Here is a 26,566-nt window from a genome sequence, read left to right as displayed (position 1 = left end):
CTTATGCTGTACAAGTAAATGAAACCATGTGATAATTGACTCTCTCTGCTTGACTTATAAAACTTTTTATAATGAGAATGCCCTGACATATTACTTGAGTAATACAAATAAAAATTGTTTCCTTTCCACACCCATGGTCAAGCTGGACCCAAAAATGTAGTTCTTAAACCAGGTGGTTCTCAGAGGGTCTCCATGGCTCCATGGAGAAAATGGTTCTCCGAGCCTGGGCAGCACTGAGTCATACTCTGCCCACGGGGCACCAAGAGTCAGTGTCTGGAGGGTTGGGATGGCACTTTGGGCAAGAGCCCAGGCTTTAGAGTCAGGCAATCATGAGTGCTGCACAAATTATGATACAGCTCAGAGCCTGGGTTTCTCATCTGTAGGACCCAGTTAGCACCCATCTCAAGGTGGCGTCTTCTGAGACCACACCCTGGCCAGATGCCCATGTTTCTATTAGCTCACATTTCACTGAGCCAGAAGATGTCTAAAATCTGCCTGAAGCACTGGCCCAGAATGCTGGCATCTCAATGAGGCATTTGTGATCTCTTCAAGAAAAAGAAAAGCTCTTGAGTTGGGCCTGAAGAAATGGGTAGAATTTAGTAGGTGGGGAAAAGGGAACTGCAGGACTCTGACAGGAGAAGTAGAAACGTTCCTCCTACCTCCCCACATAGTCCTCTGCCTTCTCTATGTTTAAGGCTATTTTTTTCTCAGACTATCTTCACTTGTTTTCCCATTTTCTCTTTTTCACTAGTTACATATGTATATACAGTTGACTCTTGAACAACACGAATCTGAGTCCACTTATATATGGATTTCTTGGATAAATACAGAGCAGTATTGTAAATGTATTTTCTCTTCCTTACGATTATTTTAATAACACTTTTTCTGTAGCTTACTTTATTGTGAGAATACAGTATATAATACATATAACATCCAAAATATGTGTTAATCGAGTGTTCATGTTCTTGGTTGAGCTTCTGATCAACATTAGTTAAGTTTTGAGGATTCGGAAGTTATACATGGATTTTTTACTGTGGAGGGGATCAGAGCCCCCAACTCCCACCTAGTTTAAGGATCAACTGTACTTGTATGTAATCTTCATATTATTGGAAAGAAGTGTACATGTACACTAATCTGTGGAGGGTGTGGGTGTGTGTGTATTGTGAAAAATGGGAGGGGATAGAAAGAGAGAGGGGAAGGAGAGAGAATTTCTAATTTCTATTCATCTCAGGTTGGTTAATGAATGAAGAAATGGGCTGAGAACTAATTAACTAGAAATTCTGATTCTATGAGATATGTCACAAATATCCCTCAAACATGACCAGCTTTCAAAAAGATAGAGTCCAATAAAATTCACTTAAAATGAGCATTATTCAAATAGTCCTCTAATCTCTCTTTGGGGATTCAAAAGATCTTGAAGGCCTCAGTGTGTCTCAGGGTCAACTTTATAAACATCTGTGAACGGTGAAAACAGGTTGGTTATTTAAGTATTCTGGGTGTCTGGATCTGGATAAAAAGGAACTGACGTTTCTGTCTTATTCATCCAGCCATCCGGTGGGTTACAACTCTGTCTGCTGCCTGTGTAATTAATCATAGGGCTTAGCTAATGCTTCCTAAATTAATGCAATTATCAGTGTCTCTGAATAACCACCTTCGTGCAGTGTTATCAAAACACACTGTTGATAGATCTGCAGCCAAAGCAGGGACGCTCTGAGACTGGAGTTGGGATTGATTTTAATTAACTTGTTTCTCATATTACAAAGGTGAGAAAAATACTGATTCTCAGTAGCTCCAGATTAAAAGAATGGGAGAGGGGGTGTGTGGATGGGCAGAGAGACTCATGAAAATAATAGCTACAAGGTATTTTTGTTCCAAAGCCTCCATGTCCACGCGCTGTGTTTTATTACCACAGTTGGCCAGGGCTCAGCCCAGAACCTGTTAGCTTGCTCTCTGCTCCTCATCCCAGGACTTCAGTTTAAGGAAACTCTGATTTAATTTGCTTTGGGCTGAAGTGTGGCCTAGTCTCAGGAGCAGGGCAAACTTTGCTCTCTTTACCTCTTCCACCCTGATATTTCATTAAGTATTTCATTAAATGCAGAGCTCCAGAACTAAAAGAAGTGAAAGAAAAAACTTTTTAAAAAATGTTTGATCTTGTTTTATGCTGCAGCTTCACTTTTAAAGGCTCATGTTTCTGGAAACATGGCCCAGTCTCCTGGTATAGAAGGAGCTGCTTCTCCCCTGGGTGGACACTTTGAAAGCGGTATCCATTCTTGGGGATGGGTCTTGAAGCAGCATCATGTTGCACACTGTTTTCCAGTGTGTTCTGCTGGATATTGGTCTACAAGATGGTCATGGAAAAAGTAAAGATCAAATAAGTTTGGAAAATATTGTATATCCCAACATACTTTCCCCCCTCGCACCAACCCGATTTCCTATCTACCATAATATATCAAAGGTTCTGAGAAGTCCTGTATCAAGCAAGCATGTTTATCCTTGTTCAACCCCATGGCTACTCATAATTGACTACAGATGTCTTCCCTTGGACTTCATCCCTATTTGCACTGGACCGAAATAGTGTTAGGTAGAACCCAAATGAGGTACTCCCCTGCTAGGGGGAGAATCTGAGATCAGGGCCTTACCTGGAGACCTCTGTTTTCTCCAGCTTTGTCACTACTGTGTAACCTTGGCAAGGTGCTACCTCTCTCTGGACCTCAGACTTCCCTTATGAACAAAGAGGTTCTGCTCTTGGACTCTGTGCTTCTGTTGGGACTACAGATCAGTCAACTCGGTTGAAAATTAGAAGACATGGAGGAACAGAGAAAGAGGAGTAGAGACGAACTGAAAGAAAGAAGAGAGAAAAGAAAGGGACAAGGCTTCATAGTGAGACCATCTTAAGGAAGATGGTTTACTTTGCAGAGGGTCAGGACTAGCAGTAAAGAATCTGAGCTCCCCTCTTCTAACAGCCTCTGATGCTGTTGGGAATAGGGCAGACTGACCATCCTCCATGCCTGCAATGCCAACACGGGTTCTGGAAAGCTCCTCCACCACCAGGAGTTGCTAGTTTTGCAGCCAGTATTTCTGTTGCCCACCCATCATTCCTCCTTCCCAGCACCTGTCATTGGTTGTCATCTGGTCAGGACAAAAACGCAATGTAGCCCAGTGGGAGGGACCCCTGGTCCCATTCCTGTAGCTTGAGGCTGCTCCTTTTCCAGGAGAATGCCATTGTCCCTGCAGTGGAAAAGTCCTACCCCAGAGGTCAGCCAACTTGGCTTCAGGCAACTGGGTAGGAAGAACGTTATGTTGCAACAGCTGAAAAGATTGATAATTCTCAATGTGACTCTTGCTATGACCTTCTTCATACGCCCCACAGGGGGATTTGCTGGTATGCACAAAGGGAAGGCAGACTGAGGTTTGTGCTCTCAGCAGAGTCTCTTTCTGAGTTGGCTTCCACTCTGCTCAGATCTGTTCTTCTGGGAGATGGGTCTGGGTAATAGTATTAATCATCATTTTAATAAAATCTTAAATTTTAAATAAAATTTATTTATCTATTTATTGTTCCATGATTCATTGTTTATGTATAACACCTAGTGCTCCATGTAATATATGCCCTCCTTAATACCCATCACCACACCAACCCATGCTGCCCCCAAAATCCTCAGTTTTTTTCTCGGGGTCCACAGTCTATCATGGATCATCTCCCCTTCTGATGCCCCCCCTTCATTTTCCCCTTCCTTCTCCTAATGTCCTCCATGCTATTCCTCATGTTCCACAAGTAAGTGAAACCATATAATAATTTTCTGTGCTTGACTTATTTTACTCAGAATAATCTCCTCCAGTCCCATCCATGCCAGTGCAAAAGTTGGGTATTCGTCATTTCTGGTGGCTGAGTTATAGTTCATTGTATATATGAACCACATCTCCTTTATCCATTCATCTGCTGAAGGGCATCTCAGCTCTTTCCACTGCTCTTTGCTATTGTGGCCATTGCTGCTGTGAACACTGGGGTGCATATGGCCTTCTTTTCACTACTAAAAAGTATTTTAATGTGGATGAAAATATCTCTAAAAAGTCCAATCACATGGAGTCTTTGTTGTGGGCCAGACGCTGAGCAGGCCACATGTACCTGCTGATCCCACATCCTCTTCCTGCAAGCCCATGTGGCCAGCACTGCTATTATCCCATTGTAGAGGCAAGGACCCAGAGATCAGAGAGGATAATTTCCCATCATCTGCCTGCTTAGAGCAGAAGCTCCAGCCTTGGCTATCCCTCTTACCTGTCTTTGATTCAAATGTCCCCTTGATCAAAAGGAAGGACTTTGACTGACTGCTCCTTGTGGTCTTTTACTGGTCCTACTGACTGACGTCTCAGATGATTGGTTGTTTTTCCATGTTGACTTCCTTTGTTAACTGGTCAGTGGTTGCTGTTTCAATGGTATGGCCCTTATGGTGTCACTGAGAAATGCCCACTGGGTGGGAGTCTCTGTGACAATGACTGACAGGGGGAATACACTGATACAGCCCTGAGCGGTCCCACCTCACCTCCTTCTGAGGGTTTTTTCCAGTAAGATGACCTGCTCTATGCCGCATGATGCTGCTACCCTGGCTATAGTTGTTGGATCAACCAGAGAGAGCAAGTTCCCAGGCAGGCCAGCAAACCACAGAAAACTTCAGTGTGCAAGTTCTATCAGCCAGAGCTTCCTAGACTTGTGACCATTGGCTAAATCTATCATATCCTCCCTTTTGAGGACTTTGAACTTGAGCTGTAGAAACTGAGAAATTGGTAGGAAGTGGAATCCAAGAGAAAGAGCCACAGAAAGAAAAAAAGTAGAAGGCATGAGGGGAGAGAGGACAAAGGGGAGACAAGGTGGTGGTGGTGGTGGGAATGGTGGGGAGCAGAGATGAGAAGAGATGAGGCAGCTCAATGAGAGAAAGATACTTGGGGCCAGGAATAAAGAGGTCATTTGGTGTGAGGGAAGAACACAAGGTCCAGTGCTGGAGTTGCCCCTCACCCCCACATCTGTCCTGGGTCCTGGAATGGAGCTGCTAACTTTCCCTATGTAACCTGTGTGAGTGACTGGAACACAACACTGGCCTTCAGAGCCAGAAAACCAAGGGAATAAACCTCACGACTCTCCCGCCCTGCTAATGATTTCAGCTCATTAGTTGAACTGGCTGCTCTTCCCTGTCCAAATGAATCACTTTCCAGTCCCCTTCCTGTCCAGTCCATCATCACAGGAGACCTGATTGATGCTCAGAGTATCACTCTCCCCTGTCACCTGCCCCTTCCCATTCTCATTCCCTATCTCCTTCCCTCTTTCCCTGTCTTGGTCTTTCTCTCAAATGAGACTTCAGAGCTACTCAGAGCGGGACAATGAAGCAGCCATGCTCTTTAAAAACACTGTCTGACAGAGGTGTGGGAGGATTTTATCTGATGAAGAGAGAGCCAGAGAGAGAATTTCCTGAGGAAACCTGTCAGGTAGCTTCTTATACCATCCTACATGGCCCATTGGCCGGGCTGTCAGTCTTTGGTGGAAACAGAAGGAAAATCTCTCATTGTGCTCATTGTACTAAAGGCATTTATGTCACATCAGTGTTGCCCCCTGAGTATCCCAGGCTCCCTTTTAGGAATGTTCCAGCCCAGTGGGTCTGAGGTGAGCTTGAGGCTTTGAGACTGGAGAGGCAAATGCCCAGAAGAGAGCTCTCAATGACTGCCCCAGCCCTACTGACTCACTGTTTATTAGCAATTCTCAGGGAGGGACTTACTGGTGTAAATTTCTCCTGGTCTCAGAAACCATGCAGATTCTCTATACATCAGACCATCAGTGACCACACAGCAAACCACAATTTCTAGGGAGATATCTCAGAAATGAAGACCCTGTCACTTCTAACTTCTTGACCCCTGGTCTTGTATTATTTAGGATTATCTGGTTGCCAGTGACAGAAATCACTCTGGCTAATCTAAATTTTAAAAAAGAAATTCATTACAAGGTTAGGAGGTGGCTCATAGGAAGAATATAAAGATTTGAGGAGACAGAACCAGGCCAGTGCTGGTGGACAAAGCAACAGAAAATGATGGGCAGTCTGTTCAAGTCATCACTGGTAGGATGAATCAGCAACCAGCATTTTCTGTCCCTGTGTCACTCTGCTCAAGGCTCAAGTTCTCATCAGATAGAAGGACTAATTGGCCTGGTTGGGGTGATGGGCCAGTCATTGCCAGGATCATCTTGATTGGCAGTCCTACTCAGACTCCATGCAGGGTGGAAAGGGGAAAACTAAGGTCTGTTCCCAGAGGAAGAGGACATAGTGCTAGGGTCACAGCATTAACTCTCTACCACCGATCCTGATTTTCTATGACTCTCTTTGTTCCATCCTCCCTGCTCTTCTGTACCCTTCATGGATTTGGCCCTTCCCAACATTCTTCCTGATGTTCTCACCTTAGGTCTCCATTAACTTCATCTTAGGTCTTCATTTACTCATCCAACAAGAGTGCAACTGAACACCTACCAGGGGTCATACACTGCATGGGAGCGCCCTCTCTGTGCCCCCACTGATCTTAGCATTCTCTGTGGTCCCCTCCATTCCTTGGCTCTGTGAAATCTCCTGCCTTACCTTAGCTCAGTCTATCTTTTTGGATGTCCAAGTCTGGCCAGTTCTAGGTCTATTCCATGTGGGAAGGATGAGAAAGAATTTGAAAGAATGTGACTCTCTGTATTAGTAAAAGGTTTGTGGTAACCTTTAGCCATTAGCACCAGGGGGTGAGTCAGTATGTGTCCCTTAGGTAGGGCAGAACATTTTGCATGAGGCAATGGGAAAGAAAAGGTGTGTCTCGTAGGACGCTAATGAAGGCAGCTTAGTTGGGTGAGGGGAATGTATTAATCATATAGGTCCTGGGCACCTAAGTGGAGACAGGGGAACATGCAGACAGAAGTGAAGAATAGGACAGTATAAAGGAGAAAAATGACACCTGATTTGGAGCCCAAAGACCGACCTCTGTATCTTAAACATATCGTTCACCAGGTGGGTAACCTCAGGTCCCTACTGGGGTCTGTCTCCAGAGTCCTGACCAGATGGAAAAACCCTAGTCTTCAGATCTGATGTGTTCCCTCCACTCCAGATCATGTTAGAGTCACATTTCCTCTTTATGCCAAAGCCAAAGGAAACAATTCCAACATCCTGTCACCTAAATCACAGGAGACATATTACTTTCAACCAGGGAAAAGCTTGTTAGAAGAGGAGTATCATATGTACGCACAACAATGGGAACCCAGCTCACAGTGTCCTTGGCAGGCTGTCAAGAGGTCATCCATCACCACCACCACTCATGCCCACCTTGGTGGCAGTCACTGGCCAAGCATGGATCAGACTTCTAACCCTTGGCATGAAGCTAGAAAGAGAATTTAGAATCATGTCCTTTAAGGGAGAGGGACATTAGGTCTATAAGACCCCAACCCCTACATCTTTTATTTTGTGGGGATCACATTGATGGTTTCTCTAGAACTAGAAGACTATCTATTCCAAATGACCTTAGATAATTATTCTCTGGTCATTTGAAAGTGGAAATGGAATACAACTTGCCCTCCACAGATACATAGTCAAGGAGGGTTGGCCAGGTTGGATGCTCACTGGGCCGCAGGAAGTCAGGCAGTCTGGGGTTGGCTGTTACCCTTCACAGTGCTGGTTGGTAATACAAACAGATTTGGGGGGGATGGGGAGTTAAGAGGCCAGTGACATGTAGAGAGAACTAGTGGGGTCTTGGTTCTACCTTTGGCTGAGACGCCTCTCCAATATCTTTTTATGCTTTGAACTAGGGATGTTTCCTAGAGCACAAAGACCAATGACCAGGGTGCAGAGTGAAGAGGGTACAGCACTCCAGCTCCTCAGAATGGCAGGTGCCAAGTCTTAAGATTATGTCTGGGGATCTCTGTGCTGAGTATGAAAAACACAACCTGTGGAGGTTTATAGCATGTTCCTTGGTATCTATCTTAGTCTGTTGAGGCTGCTATAATAAAACACCAGAGACTGAGTAACTTACAAACAACAGAAATTTATTTCTCACAGTTTTGGAGACTGAAAGTTCAAGATCAGAGTCCCAAGCATGATTGAGTTCTGGTGAAAGCTCTTTTTGGGGTTGCAGACCTCTTTTGTAACTTCATATTCTGGAAGGGTTGAGCTAGTTCTCCAAGGCCCCATTTAGAAGGACAGTTATCCCATCTAGGAGGGCTCTACTCTCTTGACCTAATCACCTCCCAAAGGCCCCACCTCCTAATACCATCATCTGGAGTCTTAACTTTGCAATGTATGAATTTGGGGAGGACACAAACATTCAGATGGTAGCAGTACCTGTGGGCATCTGGAAGGAATATCTACCTCTCTAGGTTGTGGTAAGGTCTCAGAGATCTAATAGGAAGTGTCCTGCAAACTCTCTGGGGCTCCATACATGTTATCTATATGGATACACAAGGATAATCAGAGAGAATTTAAACTGGTCTTAGGTTTTCCTATAGCAGCGAGAATGACTTCCTTCATGGGCATGAACTCTTATTTAATCAGTCCCATGCCTCTGGAACTAAACTTTAGGTTCTCCCAGGCAAAGGCTGAATTTCACTCTACGCATTCCTCGGTGCTTAGCATGGGACCAGGAACATAAAGTGGGGAGGGGTCAATAAACGCCTGTAAAATGCATTGTGACTCTTCAGAAGGGATGCAGAATGAAAACTGCCGACTATCAAATTTACATGCCTTCAAGGGTCACACAGATAACATTCATCAGTGATGTGGGTTGGGTGGAATCCGGTAGGAAAGCATGGGGACTGTGTTAACTGCAGGGGACAGGTAGCATCTCTCAGAGGCAGCTCCTTGTTTTTAGCTAGTTGTTGCCAGAAGGGAATGTGGGCCCAGTAAATCCAGCCCTTCAGAGTGTTTTGAGCAAAGCCTGATATCTATGTTGTAAAAAAAATGATTACCTCCTGGGGCACATGGGTGGCTCAGTCATTAAGCATCTGCCTTCAGCTCTGGTCATGATCCCAGGGTCCTGGGATCGAGCCCTGCATCGGGCTTCCTGCTCGCCGGGAAGCCTGCTTCTCCCTCTCCCCCTAGCCCTGCTTGTGTTCCCTCTCTTGCTGTCTCTCTCTGTCAAGTAAGTAAATGAAATCTTTAAAAAAAATAATTACCTCCTATTTATAAAGTTTTGGCAACTAATGCAAATACAAAACAAGACAAAGCAGTACGTAGAGCCCTCAAAACACATCTGTTGGCCGGTTTTGGTGTGAGACCCAAAATTATGAGACTTTAAAATACCACCTCTTTCTCTCTTAATTTCGGTAATGGTTATAGGGATGCATATATCTGCCAAAATTCATTGAGCTGTACACCTAACATATTTGCATTTTACTTTGTCCATGTTGTACTTCAATAAAGTATTATTAGAGGAAAATAAAAAAAAAATACCACCTCTTCCTTTCATAGATGAGAAGACAAAGGCTAGGGATGCGGAATGGCTGGCCCACAGAGGAGGCTGAGTCGGTGATAGGCAGAGGGTAGTGGTGAGGAGGGAGGCAAAGAAGTGTTTGGGAACATCCCTGCGCCTCCGGCCTTCCAGGAAGGCAGGACTCCTTTCTTTCTCTCTCCCTGGGGTCCCTGTGCTTCTTTATCCAGTGTGCTGGAAAGAGGCTCCAGAAAGGGCAGGCCGCAGTCCCTCATCTACTTGCCATGAAGAGGCTGCCCTCATGTTCCCTGCATGAATAGCCCTCATCATGGGTTCACACGCCCCCCCCACCCCCCCAATTAGAGCCTTGGCACTGACAAATACAGCAAGAGGAAAGGACAGAACTGTGGAGCTTCAGAGGAAAGGGGCTTCCTGGGGTCTGGGTCCATGGCCTTGGCCCTAGCAGTCTGAAAACAGAAAGCCTGGCAAGCCTATTAACTCTGTGCAGACAGGCAGAGAGGGGTAGGGAGGAGGGACTTAGGAAGCCACTGTGCAGAGTAATGAGGCCCCTCCCAAACCCTCCCTCCTCCCGCCCCAGGAGCTATTGCCTGAGACCCGGGGATGATTTGTTTGCCCACAAATCCGAATGGGATGACAAGCAATCATCTGATTGGCTGAGAATGACTGGTTAATTAGGAAATAAAATCGGGGCCTGTGCGCTCAGAGCTGTTTGTGGTTTTGTGGGAGTTTGTTTGCTTTGTTTTATTGAGTGGGTGGCTCTCACCATCATGATTATAGAGAGCTGATGAACAGAGAAAACACAGGAAATCATTTGGCCTTCAGCCCAAAAAGAAGCCTGGAGGGATGAGGATTTCAGTGCTGGAGGAGGGGACAGCAGCTGTTCCCGTCAGTGCAAACCAGGGCTCAGCTCTTCTCAGCCGGAACAGACTTCCCTGCCCAGGCCCAGGACACCCACCCTGGATCCCTCCCAAGCTTCAGCTGCCCCTACTGCCTCCTAACTCAAGTCCAGGTCCAAGCTGGTCATCAGGGGTGGCTATGAGCTCTGTGGGGAAGCTTATACCACATAGGGATTCTCTTTAAGCAAAAAAAGAGCACAAACTTAGGTATGAAAATGGATATTGATTTAGAATGAAGAAAGGAATTTATAATGAATAAGAATGATTTTAAAACCTGACAAGATCCACAAATATCAGAAAGATAACAATGTTGTATTAATTAACTGCCGGTACACCTCTTAAATACTTCTTTATTCTCTGCATGTTTTGGCTTCATACTCTGTTTGCTTCTTTATGTGCAATGATTTTTCTATAGAGAGAATGGAAAAATTCTTTGTGCAGAAGAAAGTTTTCATTTTGGTGAGGTGTAAATGAGGATGAATGCCTTCACTTCCCATGGTACAGGTCTGAGCAATAGAACAATGTCCCACATGCTAACTTCTACCTCTGTGCATTCCCTACTTTCTTCTGGTGTTGAGCATGACTGGACATGTTCTTCTCGAGATATGACCCCTGGCCTTATACCTTCATGTTGTGATGCCAGGTGAGTCAGTAAGAGTGAGAACTGGAATATCCCTGGAAGCCTTACCATGCTAGAACAACTGGCAGTACCTTTACTCTACATGAAATTAACCAAAAACCCTATATCCCACCATGCTCATGCTCAATGTCACTCTAACCCAACTTCTTAGCCAGGTTGCCATATACACACAGCTCAGCAACACTGCCTGATGGAAGCACATTGCAGGGGAATGAAAAGACAGTCTTAACTGATATGGTTCAAATATCTTCTTGCAACCTTTACAGAAACACCTGGACATGTAAAGCTATTGTTAGTGCCCCTCCCACAGCTTTGGAGGGAACTGTTGCATGCAAGGACCTTGGAATTACATCAGTTTTGTGGTAATAAGTTCTGTTAGTTATCAGACTCTGCAAGCCCTTTTGTTTTGCCTCTCCTCCATCTCACAGCTTCTCAAGTTTGGCAGAGTGGAATTCAAATTCTCAGCCCAGATCCACACTAGTTGTATCTTTCAGGAAGCCAGAACACCTAGCTAAGATATGGCCTCCTTGCCTCAATAATGGGAAAGCTCCAGTTGCAAAGAGAAGGCAAGTTTTCTCCCTTTTGTGGGAGTATTTACCAAAGGGAAGAGCAAAGTCAGGTTGAACAAGTATAAACATCATTTGGGAATTGCTACTGACCTTTGAGATGATTTGGCTCAGTATTGTCCCAAGTCTACCCTGTGGAACATGAGTCAGCTGTTTGGTGACAACATTTATTGAACAGCCTCTATAAGCTAGACACTCATCGGAGCAATAAGACTATAGCAGGGAATAATGAAACAAGGCCCTGGCCTCATGGAGCTTATTTCAGTCCTAGCGCAGGCAGAGAAGACACTTGAAAAAAGTAATTTTGTTGCAGATAAATGTAAGTGGACAAGATACTAAGTAGAGACTAGTGGTAGAGGAGAGGGAGGCTACTGAAGCAGAAGAACAATGACTTCCTGGAGACCTGAGCAAGGAGGAGGGACAGCTATGTGAAGATCTGGAGGAGTAGTCCAGGCAGAGGGCCCTGATCTGCAGCAGTCCTGGCCAGTATGAGGGGCAGATGGAAGACACAGCAGATGGCAGAGGACAAAAGGAGATGGTTTGGTAAGGGAGCCTGAGTCAGAGCATGCATGACTTTGGACTGAGGTAGAGAGTAGGGTTTTTATTCAAATTAGGCTGAGAAGCCACTGGAACAAACAGGTGCATGTTAAGCTCTGCTGTGAATTTAAATAAGATAATTTTGTTCTGCAAGAAGACTCCTTTATATGCGTATAAAAGTGAAGCCAAGAGATCAGTTGGGGGACCATCATGTCTGTCAAGCTGAGGGGTTATGGTGGCTGGGTTGGGGTGACAGAGGTGGCTATGGAGAGAGATGTTGGGATTCAGGATATAGTTTGGAGGCAAAACAAACAGGATTAACACTTGGACTGGATATGGGTTTTGAGGAAAAGAGAGGGTTCAAGAATGACTCCCATGTATTGTTTTGTTTTTCTTTTGTTTGTTTGTTGCTGTTGTTGTTGTTGTTTTAGCCTGAAAAGCTGGATAAAGGCTGGTACCATTTAAAGGTTGAGTAGCTTTGAGGGGTGGGTGGGGGTTCTTTGTTGGGGCAGCAGATTTAGGAGGTGAATTAGTTGTCTTTTGCTATGTAACAAATTACCCCGAAACTTGAGAACTACCAACAGTAATTTTTTATTATCTCTTCCAGTTTCTGTGTGTCACAGAAGGAGTTAGTTGGGAAGGAGTTAGTTGTGGGTGCTGGCTTAGGGTGTCTCCTGAGGTTGCTGTCTTCTGAAATCTTGACTGATGCTGAAGGACCTGCTTCTGAAGTATTTCTCTTACATGGTGGTCAATTTGGTGTGAAGTCTCAGTTCTACACTACTTGGGCTTTTCCACAGGACTGCTGAGTGTCCCCACAATGTGGCAGCTGGCATCCTCCTGTGGGAGCAATCGAAGAGGAAGTGAGGTGGAAGCTACAGGGTTCTTTCTGGCTCAACCTTGGAAATGACATAGACTCACATTTGCAGTATCCTATTGGACACAGCCTATTCCATGTAGGCGGGACTACACAAGGGTGTGATGCACACATGCCCCTCTTCCCCCTTTTTTTTTCTTGGCCAGTGAACACCTTCTGTTGTAAGTGACCAAAAACAGTTCAAGCTAGTTTAAAATGAAAAGGAATATATTGACTTGAAGGAATGGAAAGTCCAGTGGAGTATGCATGGTTGGATCTAGGAGCTCAAATGAAGCTATCTGAAGTCCGTGTTTATTCTTTCCTTTTCTTAGCTTCCCTTCTCACATGGGTAAACTCCTAAGGGTAGCCAGAAGGCTGAAGATTCACCAGCTTTATATCCTTACACGTGCAACTGAAAAGAGAGCCTTTCTTCTCTAATAGTTTGAACAAAAGTCCTAGGACTGATCCCCATTATCCACCAACTGACTTTAGCCTCAGTCTCATGGCAATCCCTTGGAGATGGGAAGTAGGGCCTAACCCCTCCAAAGGATGGCTTAAGAGTGGGATAGAGCTGTCTCTATGCTCTGTAGGCACGTAGATGGCTGAAACCAAGTGTTCCCCTCACAGAGGTCACAATCTGGTGGGAGAACCAGTACACATGTAAATAGAACTCAGGCGGAAAGGACAGCACTAGATGGGCAGCGGGTATTTCCAGAGAGATAGGCGGGGCACCTGAGGGCATGCTCTCATCTTAAAGAAGGAGTAAGGGTTAATCTGAGATAGAACAAGGGTGTTCCAAACAAAAGGCACAGCACGAGCAAAAGTAAGGGGTCAACATATAGTGGCTTGGAGCTGAGTGGAGAACAGCCGGTTCTCTGTTTCTAGAGAGTTAAGGCAGAGGTGATGGAGAAATGACATGGATTGAGGAGCCAGGCTCAGACCACAAAGAGCTTGCACTTATCTTTAGGGCACTGGGAAGCCTGTGATTAGGCAGCAGACAGCCCCACCAGGTTTCCATTGCCAGGGGCGTCTTTGGCAGAGGTTAGAGGTGGATCAGAAGGGGCCGAGAGTTTAAAAGACAAGCAAATGTTCTGATGTAGAAAGATAACCAAGACATGGGGTGCCTGAGTAGCTCAGTGGGTTAAGCCTCTGCCTTCGGCTCAGGTCATGATCTCAGGGTCCTGGAATCAAGCCCCACATCGGGCTCTCCGTTCAGCGGGGAGCCTGCTTCTCCTCCTCTCTCTCTGCCTGCTTCTCTGACTACTTGTGATCTCTCCCTCTGTCAAATAAAATAAAAGAAAAGAAAAGAAAAGAAAGATAACCAAGACATCTTGAGTAGGAAAAAACTGAGTTGTCAAATGACATGCAGAGTATAATATAAGAAATTTAAGAAAACAAAATCTAAAAAAAAATAAGAAAACTTTAAGAAAAATGTAAGAAAACAAACACATCTATCTCTATTTGTATCTCTGTTTGTACATATGTAAATGCATCTAAAAAGGTGTGGTGGAACACAAACCAAGTGATAATGGCATTGCCCTCCCAGGAAGTAATTAGGAATGGGAGTGTGGTTTCAGGGGGCTTTAGCTCTACCTCCAATGTTTGCATGTTTACAATAGAAGTGCTGTTGAGGGCACCTGGGTGGCTCAGTGGTTTAAGCCTCTGCCTTTGGCTCAGGTCATGATCTCAGGGTCCTGGGATCGAGTCCCGCATCGGGCTCTCTGCTCAGCAGGGAGCCTGCTTCCTCCTCTCTCTCTCTGCCTGCCTCTCTGCCTACTTGTGATCTCTCTCTGTCAAATAAATAGATAAAATCTTAAAAAAAAAAAAAAAAAGAAGTGCTGTTGAGTTAAGGGGCCTGTAAGACCCCGTGTGATGAGTCCACCAGGCAGCCTCACTCTGAGGCTCAGAGTACAACTCTGAGGCTCAGAGAAAACACAGAATGCTGACTCACTTGGCATATGCATGTTTCAAAGCACTGTGCTTTAATATACTCTCATGATTTAGGACTGACACGGTTATAGGAAACAGAAATCCACTCAAACTACTAGGGGGGAAAAATGGAAGATACATCCTCAGGACACAGATCTGAGACCCCAAGGCAAGCAAGACACATGGCTTTGGTAAAGTCTAGAACCAGGGTTGCAAAGCCTCCGGGTATTAAGGCCACTTTTCTCTATCACATGCACTCTCCCTCTTGTCTGAGGAAAGCTTGTTAAAGATCTTTCTCAAGCAAAAAGTTGATTTGGATGGAGTCTTTCTATTCTGTCCACCTCCAGTTGGGTTCTCTAAACTACGTAGTTTCACAAGGGGAGAAGACCCTTGGAATGCCAGGCTGCTGACTCTGTCCCCGTTTGCCCTGGTCACATCGGTCTTTGTGACCATCCACTCGGCGGCCACACAGAGCCTCCCCATCCCCCACTTCTTCTTTGTTAATTCAGCTCTGACTTTGTTGCATCTGCTTTGCTGGCAACTTTATGGAAGCTAAGCTAAAAGGAAGCATCAAGGAAAAGAGAAAATGCTGCCGGAGACTTTCCTGTGACTCGTTGCTAATAAAGTTGATTAGACTGACAAGTCTCTCCTGTTTTATTACTGACAGCTTGTGTCCTCATCTTGATTTATCACCACCACACCTACCTGAGTCAGGAGTGGAGATTAGCCCAAATTAAAGCTTGGGTGACTCAAGAGAGCTGAGATGTGACAGCAGGTGGAGGTGGAGGGTGAGTGGGGTGAGGGAACAGTTAACATCTGTGGGCGGATGGACACTGGCCCTGGCAGACATCTGAGGAGTAAAAGATGGAGGTCCCAAGGATTAACTTTCCTTATCTATCTGGGAAGAGTGAGGATTTTACTATTTTCTCACTGGCCATGGAGTAAAGTCCATAAATAAAGCTTGTGGGTATTGTGTGTGGCTCTGTTAATTTCAGGTGTTATCAATCTTAACGAAGACCCAACTCTGCAGATACCTGGGAACATGAGCTAAATTGTCTCCGATATAAAGCATTCTGCTGTGTTATCTTCCAGGAACACTGCAGCAGGGACTATAACCCAATAGTTTCTAACTGTGGGCTGTCCGGGTGTGAAAACACTTAAGTTCCTGAGGAAAGTCTGGAACCCATCTGCAGACCCTCTACAGCACCCCCAAAGGCCCTCTGGCTACTCACAGTCCCAAGATATACCATTTAGCTACAAGTTTTGGTAGCTGGGACCCATGCTCTTCTGTTGCTCCCCAAGAAGTCCAATTCCAAAGACTTACCAGAACTTTTCAAAGAGCATAGATAGTGAGTGGAACATCACTGGAGGTACTCAAGTCTGGTGTAAGCAAACACTTGGAGGACATTTGAGTAATAACACTTTGAAATTCCTTCCTAATGAGCTTCTGAGCTACCAAACTGGGAAATTCCTGGAATAAGTGAGTAGAGCACCAATACTCAGTGAGATGGCCATTCAGCAAGAAAACGAAATTCTAGAGTGCCCTGTTATAGATCAGGGATCCAGGGTTGACTGTCCTGTCCTTGAAGATGGGGTCATGCCTTAAGTCTTATTTCCTTCATTATAACTCACTGAGCATAGATCCTTGAGTACAGAAGACACTTACTTAATGCTTACTGAATAAGTGAACAATTAGCTGATTGGAAGAGTGAAATTCAGAAGGTTAGAAAGACTGGTCTAGAGAATTTACATTCCCACAACTGAGCTCTTGACTCCAAATCCAAATGCCTTTCTGACCCCTCCACTTAGATGTCAAATAAGAATCCCAAACCTTCGACATCCAAGACAGCACTCTTAGATTATCTCCTGTCTTCCCAACTCAGGAATGGACAGACATCCAATCAACCAGCTGCTTAAGTCAAAACCTAAGAGTCATCTTTGACTTTATTCTTTGTATATCTGCCTACATGGTAATGCATTAGTCAGTCTCATCAACTCTATCTCCAGAATATACCCCACTTTCATCCATCCACTTCATATTCTCTCTCTGCTACTACCCTGGCTCAACTGTTCACCATCCCTTGCCGAGACTACCTTTGTTTTATCTGCTTTTATTATTCCATGCCACCCCATTCCCAACAGCCCATTATCCATGAAGCAGCCAGAAAGATATTTTTTTTAAAAAATCAGAGCAATTGTTTCCCATCATAAATTCTCATTATAAAAGTCCACAAGTTTCTATATGATCTTCAATCTTGACTAAATTTTTAACTCTCTTATAACTTTCCACTTACTCATTATACTCTGGCTATACAGAAATTCTTTATTCTTTCAACCAAGCTTGTTTCTACCTCAGGGCCTTTGCACTGCAGTTTTCTCTGTCTGAAAGACTTTTCACCCAGATCTTCATGTGACTAGCTCCTTCGTTTCATTCAAGTCTCAGCTCAGATACCTTCCTTCACCTATTTTGGAATGCTTTTCCAATTTCTAGTAATAGCCCTCTAAAGATTTTCCTTATATCATGTTTACTATCTGATATTATCTTATTTACTTATTTGTATGTTTATATAAATCATAGAATATAAACTACTAGAATATAAGCTCTACGAGCTAATCTGCATTGTTTACTGTTATATCCTCAGGGCCTAGAACAGTGCTTGGTACACTCAATGTACTACTCAAAGTAGACATTCAATGAATATTTATTGAACAGATATAGCCTGGCAGGTAATGGGTCCACTCAAAACACTGATATGGAGGCTTCATGGCCACACTCCTTATGCCTAAAGGAGCCAGGAGACATTGTGTTGGTGAATTGAACTTGACTTTAGCAACCAGGGAATCACAACACTTCAAAAAGAAGAGAGACATGAGATAAAGAAAGGGATCTTCAAGAGCAGGTTCTACGTGTTGCCCAGCCTCTCTGGGCCTTTTTGACTCTCTTTTATAGATTCTGGGTTTTTTTTTTTTTGTTTTTTTTGTTTTTTTTTTTTAAAGATTTTATTTATTTATTTGACAGATAGAGATCACAAGTAGGGAGAGAGGCAGGCAGAGAGAGAGAGAGAGGAGGAAGCAGGCTCCCTGCCAAGCAGAGAGCCCGACGCGGGGCTCGATCCCAGGATACTGGGATCATGACCTGAGCTGAAGGCAGAGGCCTTAACCCACTGAGCCACCCAGGCGCCCCTAGATTCTGTTTTTTATCAGTTTTGCCTACCTACCTTCTGGAATAGGCAAGCTTCCACAACTCATGACCTGGATTTGGAAAATGATTTGCCTGACTGCAAACCTAAACCAAGCATGAGGAACCCTAAATTGCAAAAAACAGAAAGTTGAGTTTTCATCAGAGAAGATAAAACTTATTGTATTGATTGGGGCAAGGGTAGGAGGAGTGATAGCAAACAGAAAACAGCCAGAAGCTCCCATTTCTATCTGATCATAATCAACTCAGAGGTTTAGTTTCTCTGTTTCATTACACTAGGGAAAAAAGAAAGAACAGACCTAACCCCACCTCCACAATCTAACACACCTGCAGGTAATATCTCTCTTGTTTTCCAAATCTTTTTTTAAAAAACTATTTTCCTTATTAAACTTGCACTGGGTGAATCTCCATTGGCCTATTGATTTGAGTATTAGACTCTGTATCAAAGATATGAAAATACAAATTGTTGTTTCAGAGAGAAATGACTGTCTTTATATTGTTTCTGTCTCCGGGGTTCTTAATATTCCCAGGGGTTCTCAGGCTGCATAGAATCAGAACAAAGGCATCTTCTTGGCAAATAATGGAGTAAATTCTCAGGAAAGATCTGAGCAACCCCTTGCTGCTATTGCTGAGGGGCCCAGTAACAGGAGCAAGATTTTTCTACTTACATTTTTTTTTCTAACCATAGTCTTGTCAAATGGGATATGCAATGAAGACATTTCCTGGATATATTCATTCCAGCATTTAAATCTTGGTAGTGACCTCTGAGTGGGATCCCATCCACTGATTAACCAAGAGGCTGAGAAACCCCCTTCATTAATCTCATCTGTGTGTCAGAGGGCTGGTACATGCAATTGTTGTTGGCCAATGTGAAGTCAACTCCTAGAAGGACAGTGGGGGGCAGAGGGGAATGAACATAGTGATGGAAGAAGGCAGAGAGCAAGAGGAAGGAGCAGTTAGCTGATAGGGTTTCTGCAGATTCTTAGAAGCAGGTAAAAGAGCTCTCAAGCAGAGCTGGGATTGTGGTTCTTTATGGGTCTTTAAGGAAGTACTGGTCCATGATGCCTGTGGCATTCTTTCTCCTTTATTTGAACTCATTTAGGCTGCACTACTGGGTGTAGTGTGGCTGTACAGATCACGAACTGGAACAAGATGCCTGGTTGATGGCCACGTGGGACTGAAATGTAGCTGATACTCTGCTCACTACACTATGTAGCCCTAGTGCAGAGCTGTGTCAGCCCCAATAAAGGAATGCCTTTAAAAATAATCCTTTTTATGATAGTCCTTCCAGTTAAGGTATTTTTATATAATTTTCACAAAGACCCAGTATGTTTTGGCAGCTTCCCTGAATCTATAATTCCACCTTCCCTGCCCAGTTTACTTTCATTCCACTTTTACAAAAACATCCTAAATTAGGAGACTCCTCATCTCCTTCATGTCAATTTAATTCCCTCCAGTATATATATATATTTTCCATCTTAAACATTGTATATTTCATTTCTAGAAGTTCAATTTGGGTCTTTTTCTATTTTCTGTATCTGTCCTTAGTATATTTGGACTTTCTTTCTCCTATCTTCTTGAACATATGGAGTATATTTATAATAGATATTTTAATGTCCTTGTCTGCCATTTTTATTGTCTGTATCATTTCTTGGTCTGTTTTTATTGGTTGGTTTTTCTTTTCATTATCAGTTGTATTTTCCTTATTCTTTGCATGTCTGATCGTTTCTAGCTGAATATCAAACATTTTGAATTTTACCTGCATTTTTTGTATTCCTTTAAATGTCCTTGAAGTTCATTCTGAGACTCATTTAAGTTACTTGGAAAGAGTTTGATCCTGTTAGGACTTGATTTAAGCTTTGTTAGGCTGGATCATGCCCATCTTTAGTACAGAGCTATTTTGGCCTTACTACTGATGCAATACCTTTCAGTATTTCAGTATCCACCTAACCCCCTATGTATTTTGAAATTTCTCTATCCTGGATTTCAGGAACGTGAGCCATTCTAGTGCTGTGATACTCTTCCCTGAAAACTCTAGTTTATTTGACATCTTCCAACTTCCAAATCTATCTCTTCAACTCAGAGAGACCACCAGACTCTGCCTGGGATGCCCCTCCCTACACTGCAGTCTGGAAAATCAATTCAGAGAGTAAGCTAGCAGAATTGAAGGGCTCACTCTATTTGTTTGACTTTTTTTTTTCTGGAATCCTGCATCACCTCTAATACATGTTTAGAAATCATTTTACCATATATTTTGTCTGGTGTTTTAGTTTTTTAAGGTGGGAGGATAATTCTGGTTTCTGATCCTCTATCTTGGCTAGAAGCTAAAGGACCTCATATCATCTTATAAAATGATTTTCTGTCATCCAAATATATATTTCTTTTAATATTCAAAGCATCTTTTGTTTGTTTGTTTTGGCAACAACCAGGTGGCTTCAGCAGTACAGATATTAATATCCCCATTGTAAAGGTAGAAGAACTGAAGGGCAGAGAATTCAAGGTGCCTGTGTGAGAAGATCATGCGGCTGGTGAGTGCTAGAGCCAGAATCCAGAATCCAAGCCTCTCAACACGTTCTTGTCCTGCTGGAACACTGTGAATTTCTCCATTTCCTCAGGTCTCACTTACCACTCACATCCTCAAAGACCTCTCCTGATTACCTCTGACACCAGTGCATCAATCACACTTGGGATTTTGGAGATAAGAAAAATTCCCCAGCACCCTTCTTAGGGGCTCAGTAAATACTTGCTGAATGAATGGAAAAGAAAACCATATCCCAGGGATAAAAGCTCTTTGATTTCCAAAGGTCCGAAGCAGGTTGGTTTTTTTTTTTTTTTGGACATATGAACTGGTGTTCCTGCTGTCACATTTGTGTCATCAGGACTTGCAAGTGAGAGATAACCAAATTAAATTGGTTTAAGCAAAAAATTAATACATATATTTTGAGCTTACGAGGTTAGGTTGGCTTCAGGTTTGACTAACATCAGCCATTCAAATGCTCCTTCATCAACTCCCTGCTCTGCTCTTCTGTGTTGGCTTTCTTTTCAGACGTGTTCTCCTCATGAAGTACCGAAATGGCTACTGGCCACCATGGGCCGACCTCTGAAGAGAGAACTTCTACTCCCAATAGTCCCACAAAAAGTTTCAGTTTTACCCTTACTGGATCAGCTGGGGTGGGGGGCTACCTACTACCCCCAGAACAGATCACTGTGGCCAAGGGGGATGGAATGTGCTGACTGGCTGAGCCCAGTTTAAATGCCCACCTGTGGGGTAAGTGGAGATGGTTGTCAGCCATACCTTAACCACATGAACAAAGAGTGAGGAAAGGGTCCTTCTCTCAGTTAAGTAGCTGTTGCCAGAATAAGGGGAGAATGAGTTTCAGTAGACTGAAACAACAGATAACCACTTACTGCTCTTAGATAGTGTGTGTATGTGTATTGGTGGTGACGGGGGTGGGAGGTAGAGCCATTACCTAAGACTTTCTCTGATAAGGATGGCTTTCTAAATGCCTCTAGGACCATGTGACCAAATGAGACCTCTTTGTAAAGACTCCTGAGGCCCAAGGAAGAGAAACCACCCAGAAAAGAAGGCATATTCCTGGAGGAATTGATACTAATTTCCAGGCTCCTGGCTGCCAACCCATAGATATGAGTCAAATATCACATTGGTCAGCCAAGACTTTATGTATCTATCCATCACTCATAGAAGTTATATCTCAGGGATGAGACAAGAAAAATGCCAGGCAATTCATTTATTCATAGCCCAAGTGCTGAGAGCCTACCACATGTCAAGCCCATGCTTAGGGCTATGCTTAGCTAGGCCTGCTAAGGCTAGGCTGGGCAGTGGGGCAAACTGGAGAACAGGCTAGAGCAGGGGCTTGGGAAGCACAGGTCTATGCAGTTTGAAGTTCAGGGCCAGAGAAAGGAAATGGTAAGCTGCCTCCGTCAGGAGTCTGGGAACAAGACACGAGATCTCCTAGCCTCCATGTTGCGGAATTAGGAGCAAGGGCAAGATCATGTGCAATAATGGGGCTCCAATATTGAGTTCTTGGATGCTTGGGCTCTTCTCCTGATTCTACAGGATGGTCTGCACTAAAACTTGTGTGGTTAGAGCAGCAAAAATGATGTGGTGGCCTTGTAATTCTGAAAATGTCCTCCCTACCACTCCCATTTATTCTTCAAGGTCCAGCTCAAGTGCAACCTTATTCCAGAAAGCCTTCCTGAATCTCTAATTAAGGTCTTCTCTTCTTATTCACATAGAACCTTGATCTCCTCTATGGTTTATTCCAAAGTCCTCATTGTAATATATTGACATAATGACAGTAATAACGATTGGTGATGAAGATAGTGATGATGACAATAGAGATACCATTTACTAAGTATGTCCTACCTGCTGGCAATCTCACATCTATTATCTGAATCAATCCTCACTACAACCCTGAGATAGGCACTGTTGTGACCCTCACTTTGTTAAGAAGAAACAGAGGCACCAAGACCACAGAGGCTAGGTTGCTTGCTAAAGAAATACAGCTGATCTCCATCTCTGGCTCCTGGATGCTCATAAGTTGGGCCAAGCTGGGATTTTGAGCAGATGTTCTGATTCCAGAGCCCTGCTTATAACCTCACCATACTACATCTGTCATAGAACTACACACTACCTAGGTATACATACTTAGACAAGATGATGCTCATCTTCCCAAACAGCCCAATTTCCCTGGAAAGAAAGACCCAAGTTTTGCTCATCTTTCCATTCCCACGTTGTCCAGAACATTATTCAACACCTCGTGGGTATTGGCCACCTATTCTGAGTTGAGTTTCTGGAGCAGTACCTATTCCCTGAGATAGAAATGGAGTTGTTTACATCACAACCTCTCTCCTCCCTGGCTCATCTTTTCCTGCATCGAGACTAATAACTCATGTAAACAATATTAATCTTTTGGAATAGCCAGCCTCCTCAGCAGAGGGACTGCAAGGATCTCAACTCGGGATCCACATGTACGGAAGAGTTGGCTGCTGCTTCTTGGCCTAGCATGGCCCTTCTGCAGTCTCATTTCATTAATCATCCATGGAACTAATGATTTGTCACTGTGAGAAACAAGTCTCTGTTTTTAGTATCAGGATCTTAAGGAAGAATTGAAGGGCTTTCACTGAATCCAGCCTCCCAAGGGTGTGAGCTAGAGACTGCAGTTGAAGTTTATGGGCCCAGTTCATGAAGGGTTAAGCTATGGATTAGTGACAGAAACCCAAATCAAGATGGCTCCAGCACAAAGGATATACTGTCTCGTGTAACTGGAGGCCAAAGTGTGGTCTCCATAGGTTCAGGTGAAGTTGTTTTCTCTGAGTCTATCTCTCCCTGGATCTCTTATTTCTTGAATTCTTTCTATGCATTAGCCTCAGTCTGTCCTACCACGGATGGACTCTGTCCTTAGAGTTCACCAAGAGTAGACATTACTTTACCTAGGTTTAACATCATGTAACTCAGTAACTGTCAAAAGAAAGAGTGCTTCTTCACCCCATATTGGAAGAAAAAAGAAATCAGTGATGGTCTCTGATTGGCCTAGCTCTGGTCATGAATCCAGTTCTGAGTACTGATTGTTGCCTGTAGAGAGGGAAATTGTGAATAACCAGGCATGTGTCACATGCCCATTTTTTGGCCCATGGAGGGAGGGCAGTGCAATCGGCAGCCCCTCCAAAGCACATGGAGGGGGAAGGGGGTATTCACCAGTAGAAGCAGTTTGCTGTTGCGGGATGGAAGAGTTGCTGAGCAGACAAAACAACTGATGTACCTTGGGAAGACACTGGAGGGGCCATAGAGCTGGCAGATGAACCATCTGCCTTGGGGTATGAGCCTTTAGCCTGAGGATGCTCCGACAGCTACCAAAAATGTCTACTGCCTCCTAGCAGAAGAACCTCTAGCCTTCCCTCTCCTCAAACACTCTCTGGCCAACTATTCAACATATAAATGATCTGCCAGTCCTTCCATACTCTCAATATGGAAAGAGGATATTGGGTCTAAGATTTTTAAAAAATTTTAATTGTTGTTGAGATCATTGTAGATTCACAAGAAGTTGTAGGAACTCATTCAGATGCTACTTATAGTACACTTTGCTCAGTCTCCCACAATGATAACATCTTGCAATAATATCATAGCCAGGGTATTGATGTTAATAAAAAAATAAGATCAAAGCTCCAAATAGTTGGCTTTCCCCCATTTCTTTTAACCTCCTCTTTATCTGGGAGCAAGAACTCAAAGGTGAGGAGACTTCCCCATTACAGCCAGCATATTAAAGACTCCAGAAAAACTTGACCCAAAGTTAAAAATAAGCTAAATCCTGATGTGGGAAATCTAGAATGAAACCAGTTTGTGCAACTAGCCTATGAAGAACTTCAAGGCCTTGGATTGGGAGGGAGACAAACCATAAGAGACTCTTAATCTCACAAAACAAACTGAGGGTTGCCCGAGGTGGGGGGGGGGGTGGAGAGGGAGAGGGTGGTGGAGTTATGGACATTGGGGAGGGTATGTTCTATGGTGAGTGCTGTGAAGTGTGTAAACCTGGCAATTCACAGACCTGTACCTCTGGGACGAATAATACATTATGTTTATAAAAAAAATAAATAAAATTCATTAAAATTAAAAAAAACTTCAAAGCCACACTAAGGAATTTGTTTATGAAAATCAACACCTGAGCTTAGAACCTTTCCTCAAGGTGGGAAGTCTTGAGTTTCTTAAACTTTCTTCTGGCTTTCTTGGCACTGGTTGGACTATCACTTCCTTTAATATAACAATTCCTGAGGAGGTGGACATTCTCAATTCTCCCCTTTTGTAGTTCTTGCAGATAGTCCATTCAGTGGTAGGGATATATATATATATTTATATATATATGTATGTGTATATATGTGTATATATATATACATATATATATACACACATATATATATATATATATACATATATTTGGCCCTGTTATATATATATATATAACATATATATATATATATATATATATATATAACAGGGCCAAATATATGTGTGTATACATATATATAACTATTACTCAACCATAAGAAAGAATGAAATCTTGCCATTTCCAACAACATGGAAGAAGCTAGAGTGTATAATTCTAAGTCAAATAAACCAGTCAGAGAAAGGTAAATACCATGTGATTTCACTCATATGGGGAATTTAGGAAACAAAACAAATGAACAAAGGGGAAAAAAAGAGAGCCAAACCAAGAAAGAGACTCTTAGCTACAGAGAACAAACTGATGGTTATGGGGGGTGTTGGATGGGGGGATGGGGGAAATAGGTGATGGGGATTAAAGACTACTTATCACGATAAGCACAGGGTGAAGTATGGAAGTGTTGAATCGCTATATTGTACACCTGAAATTAATATAACACTATATGTTAACTATACTAGAATTAAAATTAAAAACAAAATACAAACAACCACACACACACACACACACAAACGCCCAACATATTTAACAACTTCTGTGACAGGGGCACCATGTAATCAGAATGACTGTCAATCAGTTATAGCGCTAGGGTCCTTTTCTGCCAAGTGTTAACCCTTCAGCCATTGGGCTATGAGAAGACTGAGGACCCTTGGAAGATGGCCAGGGCAGCTGAGGATGTAGAGGGGCCCTAGGGAGATGGCAAGGTATTAGTTATTTAAAAATGAGTATGGAATTATTTTAATGTCTTAACAACCAACACAGCTCCACCAGTACACACAGGCTGTGTGCCTACCCTGTTTCTCCCCTTACCCCAAACACTCTCAACTGCTGGTTGTAACCTCATTGACATCAGGGAATGCACATCTCAGTTACCACTAGACCTAGTGTCTGGCAAAGTGAATAGGTACTCCATAAATGTTTGTTGAATTGGTATGAAATTGGTATTGGTATGAAATGCATAAACAATAAGGAAGAACAAAAAGTACGATACAGCAAGATCTCAATGCCAGGAGGCAGGTCTTCCTTCCTTCCTTCCTTTTTTCCTTCCTTCCTTCCCTCCTTTTCCTCATCTTTCTTCAACAAGCTTTGCTTTGGACTAAACAGTGGGGATAGATCAGTAAACCAGACAGTCCAAATACTCGCCCACATGAAACAGTCTAGGAAAATAGAGCAAACTAGAAAGTGCAGAACCAGCAGGAAAGTCTGGGTGGGTGTAAGCTCTTACAAACCTTAAATAGGGTTTGTGTATTAGGAACAAAGTGTAAGAGGGCTATGAAGTGGAAGCAATAATAGGACAAAGATGATGAAGGTGGGAATAAACATCATGCATGAGGGACACTGCGAGACTGGCAGAGTGGGCTGGGAGCTGTTTGCCTTGGGAAGGCGCAAAGCTTTGAAGAGGGAGATACACCCGTGTGTAACAGCTCTGGATCACCAAGAGTCACAGTCCAGGAAGGAGATGAGCCTGCAAACAACTATGGAGATAAGCATGGCTGGGCTGGTGCTGGGGCTGTAGGGCAAGCATCAGGGCAGGTGGTGAAGGCAT

The sequence above is a fragment of the Meles meles genome, chromosome 19 (genome assembly GCF_922984935.1).
Source record: "Meles meles chromosome 19, mMelMel3.1 paternal haplotype, whole genome shotgun sequence".
Lineage (NCBI taxonomy): Eukaryota > Metazoa > Chordata > Mammalia > Carnivora > Mustelidae > Meles > Meles meles.
This window is presented reverse-complemented; position numbering follows the sequence as displayed.